General features: G+C 37.9%; 1 long non-coding RNA gene across 1 annotated transcript in view; it reads right to left on the bottom strand.

Annotated features, from left to right (window-relative positions):
• LOC128567705 (uncharacterized) overlaps window positions 1-12,961 on the bottom strand; it is a 37,674-nt gene extending 24,713 nt beyond the window's left edge. The window contains exon 1 of the long non-coding RNA XR_008374915.1: window positions 12,839-12,961. This is a non-coding gene — a long non-coding RNA (uncharacterized LOC128567705). The remainder of the gene's footprint in view (window positions 1-12,838) is intronic.
• Window positions 12,962-13,783: the final 822 nt, after the last annotated feature.

Below are 13,783 nucleotides of genomic sequence, written 5' to 3'. Positions count from 1 at the left end.
TCCAGATAATAAAACTACAGTTTATCTTTTGATGTTCAGTAGAACAAACTTTATGAATTGGAAACATTAAGAAAAACTAGTGAGAAATCATGTTTCACTACTTGGGAGTGTGGGGATTTTTTTTTTTTCACTTTAAAAATATGATCTTTAAGTGGGGAAGGTGTAAAAGGATAAAAGAACCAGTCAGTCCAGCCTTTCATAGAAGCATATTTACTTCAGCAGAAAAAAAAATGACTTTGTGCAAGGAGAGAAATAATGTTTGAATATCTTTCCTTGCCAAGGCTCAGGGTTAGATTTGGGAGTAGAATGTGAAGCTCTTGTTCATCCACATATAATGGATGAATGTGACACCTGCCTAACAGCATTTGTTTGAGAGCAGTTAGAAAGAGCAGGGAGTCTTTGCAGTGCTAAGGAAGAAAAGAAGTTAAAGAATTTAAGGATGTTTTCTTTTCAATAAGATCATCTAGTCAAAATAAGTTGGCGACTGCATGTTCAGAATCTAGGTTGCTACTCCAGTGTTCAGGAATGATGAAGGGAGGAAGGAAAATCTCAAGGTCACCGGGAGTAGCCTTGGGAGTATTCCTATAAGGCTTATCTATGCTCACACGCCTAATTTTTTTCCAAGTGCAAAGAATGGCCACTTGCTTGAGACAGGCCCAGTGCCATCCTTTATTCAAGTTCCTTTATATTCCTCTTTTTAAAGAAGCTGTCAAGTTCTTTTTTCGCAGCTGACAGGAAAGGCCAAATCTGTGGTACAGGAAAGGAGGCGCAGAAAAGAAACTTTTTTGTGTTGATGTTTTACTAAGTGAGCTAAGGAGAATTTTAGAATCATGTAATTTACTCTGGAGGCATTTACTGTACATAGCTATAGTGATGGTAATTTCTTTCATTGTTGAAGTGAAAAGATAACCATCAATCAGTTGTCAATTGGTCAATTGCAGAAGCGATGAAAAGAAACTGGTAGGAACAATCACTTCTGTGGCTACCTAGACCATTTGGAGGCTTAAGAAAAGTCTGGGAACTGGATTGCATTTTTAAAAGGGATTGGACCAGATTTTCAAAAAGGTTAGTAGTAGGCATAACTTGTTCCTCAAGAATGGCTGTGCAGTTATGCATAATTAGGAAATGCATTTAAGAAATGAACAATTTTTAAGACGAAGTTAAAAAGTGACAACTGTTTATCAAGGTAGATATTAGGTATGTAAGCCCCCAAATCCTTGGATTTCAATGTGTCCTTAATGGAGGAATAAATACAGATTACTAATAATCCAACACATGTATTTTAAAACAAATTAATGAAAATTACTTTGAACTCATGCCTTAGTTCCCATCTTGGGCACTTTGAAATAAATAACTTTCCAACTATTTATCATGAGGAGTATAAAGTCCAAGTTAATTTTAAATATTGTTTTTAAGCAAACCCCTGCAAATAATTTAATTTTTGAAATCTTATGGAAGCTCACAGAAAGGTTAAGATAAGGAAAAGTTTAAAAATCATTAACTTGCATAAAAGGCAAATGGCTCTTTGGGACTTAATGCTGTAAAAAAGATTTCAATTTAATTTATCCTTTTTTTCTAAGAATGGCAATGTTATTGATTTATTCTGAGAGAGTTCCCCACACACGCAGTCACTTTCTTTTTTTTTTTTTACTGTGGTAGATAATAAAAAGGATTACAGGCCCCCAGAAGGATAAGATATCATCAGTTTGTAATCCAGCCCGTGGTTTCCTAGACACCGTATTGTCTATTCTGCTCCGCTATGTGAAAAATGTTGAATATCAACAATGGGTTTCAGTGCTGTATTGTTGAGTTTTGTATGAACTAATCTAGCTTCACTAAAAAAAAAAAAAAAAAAGAAAAAAAAGAAAGAAAGAAAGAAAAGAAAGAAAGAAGAAAAAAAGAAAAAAAAAAAAAGAACCACAGCTTTGGACAAAAGTCTACAGCCAGTGCATTTGAAACTCCCCTTGCACAGGGGCTGACTGTAGCCGAGGAAAGACATTTTTCTCATTTGCTCTTCCCTTTCATACCTCAGCTGGTCCCTATCCTCAGGTGTAGACCACCTACTATAATTTCTCCCAATTTTGATACTCTGATGAGAAAAGTCCCAGGACTTACCAGCTGGGATAGGCCTCACAAGACAGCTCTGTTCAGTATTTGGAAGGTAAGCTATTTGCACAACTTCTCTCCTGTAGTGTGCTGGCCTAGCTCTAAAACTTTGCAGCATATCACTTATTTTTAACTTTCACTTTTTTTCTCTCTTCTTCTTTTTGGAGAAAGGAAGCCTGACAGGTTTCTTCGGGAAAGTGGCCACCCATGGAATGAATGAAATGTTCTCTTTCTATTCCAGTAAGTAATTGACTTGTAACTAAAAATTGAACTGGCTGCTATGTCAACTGCAATGTGAGCGGCTGCTGGCACAGGTGTTGCTTACTGTTTAGCCTGGAAAGAAAGGGGGCTTATAGTGATTAAATTTCAAGTCAATTGACCTCAACATGATAGTAGGTAATTCTCACTTGCCTACTGAATGGCCTGGGTTCTCATTTTGACTCTGGTTCTGGCACCTGTGTTTTTAAGGTCTGGTGTAGCTATAGCTAGGGTTGTTCTTTTGGTTAGAAATAAAGTGGGTGGAGAACAGTTCTCAGTTAATAACAAACAACAGTCAGCGGACTGAGTCTTTAATCCAGTACTCAGTGGGGTTTATATTTTTTAATGCATATATAATTCTAAGTTCATGTAAATTATTATTCAAACTTTTATTTTAAAAGGTGTGGAGCCATGGACAATAATTTTATTAGCTTCTAGGGTACACAGTAAGTGTAAACTAGTGAATTATAAATAAGCAAAGAGTGTGAGAATTTTGATGTTAAGTGCTTTACAAGGCTTAACTTATAATTATGTAACATCATAGGCTAAATATGCCTTGCACTTTAATGATTTTTGAGCCCTAGGAATAAACAGCAGCATTGTTTTTCCTATTTTCTGTAAATAGAACAAACATCTATTGAACTTTGGCAAGATGACCCTATAAGTTTTGCAGGCAAACCCAATATCTACTTCCCAAAAGCAAAATAAAAAGCAATGACATTGAAAATTACCATTTACACTCAAAACTATTCTCCATTCGCCTTATTTGTAAAGGGGTTGCATGCTAAGAATTGATCTGCTAGATGAGAGCAGCCACAGATGGTTGTTTTTCTCTTTCTGACTTCCTTTTTAACCTGGGAATTAGAAGAACTTGCTGATGACACTCTGCTTAACCTGCTCTTAGTGCCAGGCTGTGACCATCTCTCTGTGAAGCCATTTCTGACCCTCTGCTTGCAGTGGTGAACCTGAATTTTTCCCCTTCCTTGCCCATCACTGTCATTCAATTATAGGATTGAACTGAACCAGAAAATCTGGTACAGTCTGGTAATTAGTACAAAGGGTTTCCAGTCTAGTGTAAAGACAGAGATGCAAGAGCCCCAGCAGTCACAGAAATCGTTTTGATTGGCCGTGGACATTGCCTTTTAGTGCTGCCTGGTGACTTCCTAAAGACACTGCCTCCTACCCTCAAGTACATTATGGGCCTTTTTTAAAGTCGCCCGTGTGTGTCTGTGTGTGTGTATGTGTGTTTCTTTTTTTAGAATGAACTTCTCCCATTTTTACTCTGTCATTTTTGCCTATCAAACAGACACATTTTGACTTGCCCAACAAAGAACCAAGTTATCAACACTCACAGAAACTGACATTTTTAATTCAGGCTCTATTATGTCTTTGAATTATGACAGTGACGTACAAAGACATTTTAAGTGTTTTTTCATTATTTTTTTAATTCAGCATTGGGATGTTTATCTTTCTTTAGTATTCATATTTCCCTTTCTACCTTTATTCTCAGTAGTATATAATTAGCATTATCAAAACCATCAGCTATTATCCTTTCTGACTTTTGGCCTTTGTTTCTTTAAATATGTCTCATGCTAGCATTCTCTAAAATAAGAAAAAAAGTCCATAAGAGATTTTAATGAAATATTTTAGAGTTATTAAAGCAATGAAACATTTTAAAATGTGAATCCTTTTTAAACATTAACATTACATGACTAGCCAAGTAATTGGTCCTATCATAAAACAATAGCAAGAAAATACATTTTAGTTTCAAAATTACTTTGTAAATCAAACTTGCATTTGATGGTAAGTGCAATTATATGGTATATATTTCATCATACATTTTTAACCACTACTTTGGAGTTCTTGGCTTATTATTAAAGCTATTTTTAGATAAATTGTATTTTTTTTTCCAGAAGCAAACATCCTCTTTGATTCTAAATTATAATGACTCCTGAGTCATATAGCAGATACAATGAAAGGGTTTGGTAACTTGTCTGTGTAAAAATGCCTACCCCGAAAGATAGGCACTTCTATCTTATTTTCTTAAATTTGCTTTGAAGGACAAATTTAATGTCTGACACCCTGTACAAAATTGCAAAAGCAGCAGTGCCCAAACTAAAAGAAGCAAAAGAAAGGACAAGGTTTTTCATCTCCAAGAACACTATCTTTAGAGCAATCTGCATCATGATTTTGGTAGTGATGCATGTGTGTTGTGAGTCTTCTAAAGAACCCTTTATTTACCCACATCTTTAATGTACCTTTAAATATCTGCTGTATTCTGTGCACAATCTTAACAAAAGTAGTTACATTACCCTGTCTGGTACCGATTTTTACATGTCTGACTTTGCTATTAAATTTCAAGAAGGTTAATAGTGCTTTTGTAACCCTGCCATGAGTAATGCATTTTCCCAGTAAACATGTCATAATTTTACAGGCTATGCAAGAAGCAGTATTTCTGTTGAAATAGTTTTGCACTTACTTTCCATTGTGTATTAACCATTATATAGTATAATGCTTTAAAAAGAATATGCATATTTATGTAATTAACACTTTTTGTTTTTAGCAAAACCTTGCCTACTAAAAATTAAGAGGGTCTCAGAAAACTGCATAAATGGGCAACTTTTTAGGAATAATGTTTACATTCAATTTTAACTTGCCTTCAAATGTTTATGTTGAAAGGTGTCCATAAAATGACTGAGGGAAGGCTACATTCTGGTAATATATTTCTTATTTTATTTTTTAATCTAAAATATGTATTGAAATTCAAAAGGTGCTTGCCACATGTCATAGGGCAGTGTTCTGTATTAATAACTGAATGCTGTGTGAAATTACAGGGGTTCATAGGTTTTAGTGTGGACACAAAGATTCTTCTCTATTTCAGTCTTGTTCTTAGAAGCAAGAGTGAGATACAGAAAGAACCCTAAACATTATCTAGACTTGTGGTTTTCGAACTGTGTCCTCTGAGTTCTTCGTTCCTTAGGACCATGGGGGAAGGGAGGCCCCCTTAAGACCAGAGTACCTCCATTGCTGTCTGCTGGTCTGTGGTATATTGAAGTTTCATGGGAGATTTACTTGTGAAAATCCATTGCTGAAGGAGAAGAAAAGGGGAAAAATTACCAGTCGAGACCATCTTAGAGAAAAGGAAAACAGGGTTTACCCAAAGTTGCGCACTGAGTCAGTGACAGTGTCAAATTTGTAACTCAGTTTCTTGTCTCTTAGTCCCAGACTCACTCTGCTAAACTACAGTATAGACTTTTCCCACACTGTCATGGGTCTTTATATGCAGGGATCCTAAACCATATGACTAAAGCACACCTAGGAGATCTAACGCCTTATGTACAAAGTCAGAATACTTACTGAGGCTATCGTATCTACATGGTAAATGCAATTGAGTAATATACTGTGAACTAAAATCAACACTTTATTTTGTAATACCATTATTCTGAATGCATTCTTAGAGTCATTAGGTGAGACATTGATTCCTTTTATTTCTTAGTAAGTAGTATTTTGGAGGGTTTTTACAATAAATTTTTAAATTGTGGTTAAAAAAATAAAATTTACCAGCTTATCTGTTTTTCAAGAGATAAGATTTATCTAAAAGGACAAATTAGATAAAATAGATTTATCTATTAATGGTTCAGGAGAGTTAACTTAAGGGCATCTTTCATAGGGGAAACAAATTAATTAGCACTTAAACCTGAAAAAAAACAAAATGAAAGGAAATAAAACTGAATTAAGATACTGCTTTTCCCAGAAAATGTTTTATGGAATACTATTCTCATAAAAGGATAACATGGTCAAATAATTTCTGTCCTTCTCTAGAAAATTCACATGAAAATTACTACTTAAAAAACTCTTGAGAAATAAAAGATCTCTCTGAACTTTTTGTAATACGGGGTATCCCTAAAGTCTGTGTGTAATTAGTCTACTTTAAATTGCACACAAACTTTACGGACACTTATGTAGAATAACCCAAACTATTTTTCTATAGGTTCTCCCTACCTTTTTTTGCAAAGTATCTATTGTTATTCTTCAAAGGTAATATTTTGTTGAACACACTTCGGGAAATTCTCCTGTAATCAAACCTTTACAAATAAAAAAAAAAATAAAAAAAAACCTGTAAAGTAATGTTTTATGTTATTTATGTTAACTGGCTGTGTCTGTACCAATCCTTTATCTTGTGGATAGTAAATCCTATTAGTTCAATCACTCCATAAATATTTAGGCCTGGTGCTTAGTGTTGGGAATATAGTAATGAGTGAATCAGTCAGAAGCCCTGACAGTCCAGGGAGGAAGTCACTGCACATGCACTAGCATGCAAGTTGGGAGGGAGGGAGGGAGGGAAATGAGGGAGAGAGGAAAGGAAGGAAGAAAAAAGGAGGAAGGGATACAGGGAACATAAGCAATATTATCTAGCTGTTTGTTTTGCTTTTACTAATTCTAAAATGAAAGAAGATAGGAAGAAAGGCAGATTTCCAATCCTTAAGTTTACAATCGGAGTTTGAATAGCGATAACCCATAATATTTCCTTGAGATCTACTTGTTCATCAGCCATTTCTCTAGCAACCCAAAGATGGGCTTCTATCGTTTAGATGGGAGGAAGATAAGAAAGAAAGGAGAGAGAAGGGGGAGGAAGGGAAGAAAAGAAAAAATGCATTATCTTGTCTCTCTTCCTCCTGCGCCTCCTGAGCTATTAGAGTTCCCTTCCACATAGTAGGACTCCTTTCAAGGGCCAGGGGAAGACCTGGTTTGTTCCAGAGTCTGCATGTTTTGTTATTTTTCTGATCAGAGAGTATCTCTCAATCAGACCCAACTCTTAGTGGAAACCATGGGTCCTGCCTCTGTCAGGACATATTTTCTCTGACCACCTGTCCAAGCTTCTCTCTCAGGGTCTGACCTTCACACTGGGGAATCTGTGTCTTCCTGAGAGGAACGTGTCTCTTACGCAAAGGAAAAGATAGGCCCGTGGGCGTAGTGTGGTTCTCCATCTTTCCTGCCCTTAGAACACATACACTAAAATAGAAAGCATGACCTTGAAAGTTTGAAGAAGAGCCTCATCTTGTTGTTGGACAGTTCTTTCTTGTATAGAAGTGAGTGACCTGAGTGCTAACCCTGTATGTACCACTTGAAAATAAAGTAGTGGCTCACACCTGTAATCCTAACACTGTGGGAGACTGAAGAGGGTGGATTATCTGAGCTTGAGTTTGAGACCAGCCTGAGCCAGAGCGAGATCTTATCTCTAAAAAAAAAAAAAAATGGCAAGGCGTTGTGGTGGACACCTGTAGTCGCAGCTCCTTGGGAGGCTGAGGCAAGAGAATCGCTTCAGCTCAAGAGTTTGCAGTTGCTGTGAGCTGTGACAGCACAGCACTCTACCAAGGGTGACAAAATAAGACTCTGTCTCAAAAAAAGGAAAATAAATATAGGCCAGGTGTATGACCTTTGATCACAGAGATTAGGGAAGCAGGAAAGACTGCAAAATTTAAAAGAAGGAGGACCTCATGCCAATGACAGTTTCTTAGCTGCATTTGCCATCGTGGACGGTCACAGGTGGCTTCTGTCAATCAGTCCTGAGCTGACTCTTCTGGGAAATTAAAACTTTGTGTTGCTCGTTCCCTCTTGCTGCCCCCAGCATTTCCTTCAGTGGAGAACAATGTGAGATAAGATCATTGTCAGAATACTGGGAAGAAAAGGACTTAGAAAAAAATTTAGGGTTTTCAAGTTCACATTAAGAACTGTGTTGGTGTGTTTCTCCCTTTAGCTAGCTGGGAATCAATTTTCTAATTTGTTCTCCTCTCTGTCATTTGTCTACTGATACATGCTAGGCTATTCAGTATTTGTCTCTTTTTATTCCTTTTAATTAACTTTTTAAAATCAATTATGATTATTTGTATGGATCCTTACTTTCTCTTCTCATCAAAATCATTTGCCTTATTTTTTATTTACACACTACTACCCACTGCTGTGAATTAACAATAACAAAAAATCTGCACTCTTCCCTTCCACCTCTTGAACTGGAGAAACAGTTAGCTAATAAGAGGCTAAATGAGCCTGAGCGTATAGAGAAGCTAGAATCCTTAAATTATTTAAATTGAAAAATGGCTGGTTTTACAATCAGAAAAACTCAAGTGGACTGTAAGCCCCGACTTGATTGTCCCCCCTTATCTGGATGATCTTGTAATGACAGCTGGAGTTATCTGCCATCAGTGTCAACTGTCCACAAAAGCTTCTACTCTCTCTGCTCAACTCTTCAGAATCCCTGGGGAGCTGGAGCTGTTTCAGGGGAGAGGGCCCTAGAGGATTGGAAACTTTATTAAAATGCAAAGCTGTCTCTGGTGACATAAAAGCTCAGTCAAAAGTAATGGATCTAAAATCACAGATCCAGAAATTATCTGCTGAATGGAAAAACCGAGATTTCATGTACTGTAGGCTAGGGTCAGTGTAAAATAAAAAGCACTGTAAAATAAATGGCAGTGTAAAATAAGGAGTAAGAGATGGAGGGAAAAGGAAATACAGTGTTTCAACATCAGTAGCTCAACAAATCCCACAGGCGTCAGACTCACCCTTACAGAATGCTGTCTCAGGAAATGGCCCAGTGAAATGTGTTATGGAAGTCAGGATTGATTGTCTGCTTTGCAAGGTTAGGAAAGCACCCCCGAACAGTACTGATTTTCTCTTCATAAGTAATTCATTCTTAGACTGTCACCCGTTACTTTTCTGAAACTCGTTACTAACAGTATTGGTACTAATAGTAAATTGGTAGTACAAGGAATCCATCACGTGTTGACTTGAAGTCTGAATGTGGACTTCCAGTTCACTTGCCATGTGAAAATGAAGAATCTAATCCACAAACTGTATGTCGTAAGTGTTTTTGCTCAATTTGATCCATTGTACTACAGAAGAAGAGGATAAGATTTTAACTCATCCAACTCTGGGGACTCCACATACAAATGTTGAAATAAAACTTGAGGGACTAAAGTAAGTAATTTGGGGTCTTTTAAAATAATTTTTGTTTTAAACAAAGAAAATTAGTGAAAGAATTAAATACAGCATCCAGGTGATTTTAATTTGAGTATATTAAGTTCTTCATAAATCCCTCTTTGTTTTGCATTCAAAATTTCTTACTGGAGAAAAAAATTTCTAAGCATAAAGGGTCATAAGTAATATTCAAAAATAACTCGGTGCTGTTAAAAAACAAGGTAGCGTGTTTCCTTATGCACTTTACTGCTTTGCAAACATTTCTCAGGGAAATTTATTAACATCATCAGCAGCACCCTGGCAGTGACCTACAATAGTCGTCTATTAAATGCATACCAAATTTCACCCTACAGGCCTCATCTTCAAGCCTCACTTTTTCTTCTTAGAAACTCTGAAAAAAAAATCAGTTTTAGGCTATATTACCTAACTGGTAATTTAACTTTTCATGCCACTAGGAAGTTGAGTCAGCAAATGAAGAAGCAAAATGAATTATCCTTTTCTTCATCTTCAGCAGAAGATGTTAAAATTACTGGTCAGATCACAAGTGCCCCACATATCAGGAGCACTCTCCTCCCCCACCAACATCTAATACTTCTGGCCTGATTTTTTTCTAAAAATGTTGTATTAACGCTGGACAAATTTATAAACTGATTTTTATTGATGAGAAAAGATTAACAGAATTACTTAAGACTATTTTTCCACTTCCAGTTCACAGATAAGTTAAGGTGGGACTTTGGAAACAAGCTTCCTTCTCCAATATGAGAAAACAAGATTCACTCTCTGTCCCCAAAAAAGAGACCTGGCACCAGAATATAGAGAGGCGTCTTTGTCCAGTTCCCCGTCCACCCCCCATTAGTATGCACTGCGGCAAACTTGAGGCCCAGTAAGGAACTTCTGGGCTTGGGAGGTTGGTTTTTTGCAAAACCTCAAGCTTTGTCTTCACAGGGACATTCATGTCAAATAGCCATCCCCCACAGTGATGGTAACTCTACCAGGTTCTCTCATTCAAGACAGTGTATTGGGTTGTGAGTGAAAGCACCACCTTGAATTTGCTGCAATTAATTCTTGAATATGTTGTCTGCAAACTTTAGAGCTTTATTGTTATTTCACATTTTTTGCAATGGATCTCAATCACAGCTGATCATGGCACACCAGTCTCATGAAACTGAAGTTGAAACATATCCATTCAGTGAAACTGGCAACCAAACTGGCACAACTACTAAAGAGTAAGAGATCTTTAGGTGCCTGGAGCTAATCCGAGGCCCAAGAGGATGCTGACCAGCCACTGGCTGTGAGGACTGTCTCAGCAAACAGCACAAGCATGGCATGCTGCCCTTCTCATCACTAGCTGGTGGCGTCCCACACCGGACTGGCTCGACAGCCCCATGTTTATGAGGCAGGGAGGGTAGAGTATGTTTACACTGAATTAGGATTAAAATAATTATAAGACACAAAAATACTAACAACATGAAATTAAGTTTATGTGCCATGACTAAATATTCTGTTTTTACTAATTGTACTATTGGTGAACTTGAACTTTACATTGAAAACATTTTTTGAACTTTTTAGTGTTTAAAATGCAATGATTTTTCTGGGAGCTTTTAAAAAACCTCAATGCTGAGACTACACCCCAAAAAAGTTCAATTAGAATTTCCAGGGGTGGGACCCAAGCTTCAGTATCTTATAAAGCTCTGTGGGTGATTGCAAAGTCCAGCCAAGACTGAGAACCGCTAATCTAAGGAAGGAAAAGTTTACGAGGTAAGGGAATCAGTACAGGAAGATATTAGGAGATTGTAGTCATGCAGTTATAATTGGTGCTATTTCGGTTTGTCAATCTGATATTCTAAGAGCTTCTAACAGCCATTAGAGATGGGTCTAAGACAGCCGTCACTCCCTGCTTCTGTGTATTTACCCTGTGGAGACTTGTAATCCTGGGAACCAAGGACAAAAGAAAGCTGTGACTTCTCTATAACTGCAGGATTCTAGCTCTTCAGGGCAAACTTAGTCCCATAGAGCTCTTAAGAAGGCTCGAAGCTGACTTAGTAAAACTTCTCTTTAACCCTCTCTCTTTACAGGCAGGTAGAAGTAAAGAGCTCTAGGCCTGCTACAACTTTTCAAAGAATAGACAGATTCAGACAAGAGCTTACAAAGAGTGTAGGCCAGGTATGGTGGCTCATGCCTGTAATCCTAGCTCCCTATGGGAAGCCAAGGCAGGTGCATTGCTTGAGGTCAGAAATTCAAGACCAGCCTGAGCAAGAACAAGGACCCATCTCTACTAAAAATAGAAAAATTAGCCAGGGATGGTGGCATACACCTGAAGTTCCAACTACTCAACAGGCTGAGGCAGAAGGATCATTTGAGCCCAGGTGTCTGAAGTTTCTGCGTACTGAGCTGAGGCTATGGCACTCTAGCCAAGGTGACAGAGCAAGACTGTGTCTCAAAAAAAAAAAAAAAAAAATTAGAGTGTCTATTGTAAGGTGCTAACTTAATCTTTACTACAACTTTATGAGGCAGGTATCAGATGTGCCCATTTTACAGATGAAGATATTGAGAAACAGTAACATTAAGTAGCTGCCCAAGGTCATACAGCTAATGTAGGGCTAAGTCCAGACTTTTTACTCTAAGGCAGATGGAAAATTGACCAAGGGTCACCCTAGCTATTCAGGGACAGCTGTCTTTGTCAAAAGAATCTTCCATTCTTTAGATAGAGAATCAAATTAGTATGCTAATTGTGTTCTTTGCTAGTATGTGTAAGCAAGCATTATACTCACAGACACAGAAAAGAACCTTAGTGTTCAGATATCAGTATGGCATTTGTCCTCTTTTGAAACATCACCACTAGTTCTCATGACCAATTAGAGACTATTAGAGTTTCTTTGATTAAAAAAGAAAACTAGCAATAGCTAAGAGAACCCAGCATATGCATCTGAGCTCCAGCTTACATGGAACCTTTGAGAACATGGTATGATTCCTTATAACATTCCTGATAATGGCAATCCTCTTGAATTAGTGGTGATAGAAAAGAAAAAGGAAAAGAAAACATTTTGTATGTCCTCCCTGTAAAGACCTGGAGTGTGATAGTGTAACTGGGATTTGGTCTCAACCCCAAACAGCTACAGCCATCTGTTTCATATTTTGTAAACTTTTTCTCAACCAGAAATTGCTAGTTAGCTAAGAAAGCAGCCCAAGGTAGAAGTAACCTTCAACCAATCTGAAGAAAGCAGTTTGTCTTTTATTTACTCATCAAGCATTTGCTTTGTGCTTGTTCACTTGCTATTCTTCAGCTCTTCTATCTGTACCCCTGCCTCACGGGCACTCCATTGCCCTCTTCCTCTCATGCCCCCACAATCTGATTCCCTGTTCCTCTGTCCTCTGGATCAAAATCTACTTTCGGATAGCTCATTCCTAGGACAGTAAATGTGACATTTGATAACAGCTAAAATAAACAGATATGATTTCCAGGTCAATATGCATTATCACAAGGGCCAAATCCTTTTACCTGAAAAGGTGAAGCTCTTGTGGAGGGATGACAGGCAGGGGTTTCCTGGAGACAGATCCTTCTCTGGTCTTGCCTCTGAGGCTCAGCCCACTGCTCTCCTGAGCCCGGGTCTGTGCCTTTTCATGTTTTTATCCCAACTCTTGGCACAGTGACTAGCCCAGTTGGAACTCAATAATGAAGGATAAAAACAAGCTGAAGGGGTGGCGCCTGTGGCTCAGTGAGTAGGGCACCAGCCCCATATGCCGAGGGTGGTGGGTTCAAACCCAGCCCGGCCAAACTGCAACAAAAAAAATAGCCGGGCGTTGTGGCGGGTGCCTGTAGTCCCAGCTGCTCGGGAGGCTGAGGCAAGAGAATCGTGTGAGCCCAAGAGTTAGAGGTTGCTGTGAGCCGCGTGACGCCACGGCACTCTACCCGAGGGCGGTACAGTGAGACTCTGTCTCTACAAAAAAAAAAAAAAAAAGTTGCAATAATAAAGATGCCCTGACTCAGATGAATAAGAAGATGTTGGACTCCTTTTGAACCCAACTGGTATAAGGAGATCAGCTAAGACATGAGAGCAGAGAACATAGTCTGGTCATTTGACTTCTCGAAGCTAGGGTCAGATTTGAGAAATGTCCAGGGCTTCCAATTAGTTTTTAATGTGACATCTGGTTTTGCTTAGTAGCTCTGCTTTATTTCAATTTGTTGTATTTGAGTTTCACCAATTTGGGATTAAAAAGTAAATGAAACATTTAAAATATGTTTATTAAGCACCTACTATATGGTAGCAATGCAGTTAGGCATTGTAGGTACTGACGCATGGTCCTGGGTTCCTGCCCTCTGGAAGCTAATATTCTACTTAAAAGAACTGATATGAAACCATTAATTACATAATTCAGTATTTAACTGAGTCATATTAAGTGCTACAAAGGAAAAGTGAAAGGAAGTGAGAAAGCATATAACAGA

The sequence above is a fragment of the Nycticebus coucang genome, chromosome 16 (genome assembly GCF_027406575.1).
Source record: "Nycticebus coucang isolate mNycCou1 chromosome 16, mNycCou1.pri, whole genome shotgun sequence".
NCBI lineage: Eukaryota > Metazoa > Chordata > Mammalia > Primates > Lorisidae > Nycticebus > Nycticebus coucang.
The sequence above is the reverse complement of the archived record's forward strand: the minus strand, read 5'-3'. Positions and strand labels throughout refer to the sequence as shown.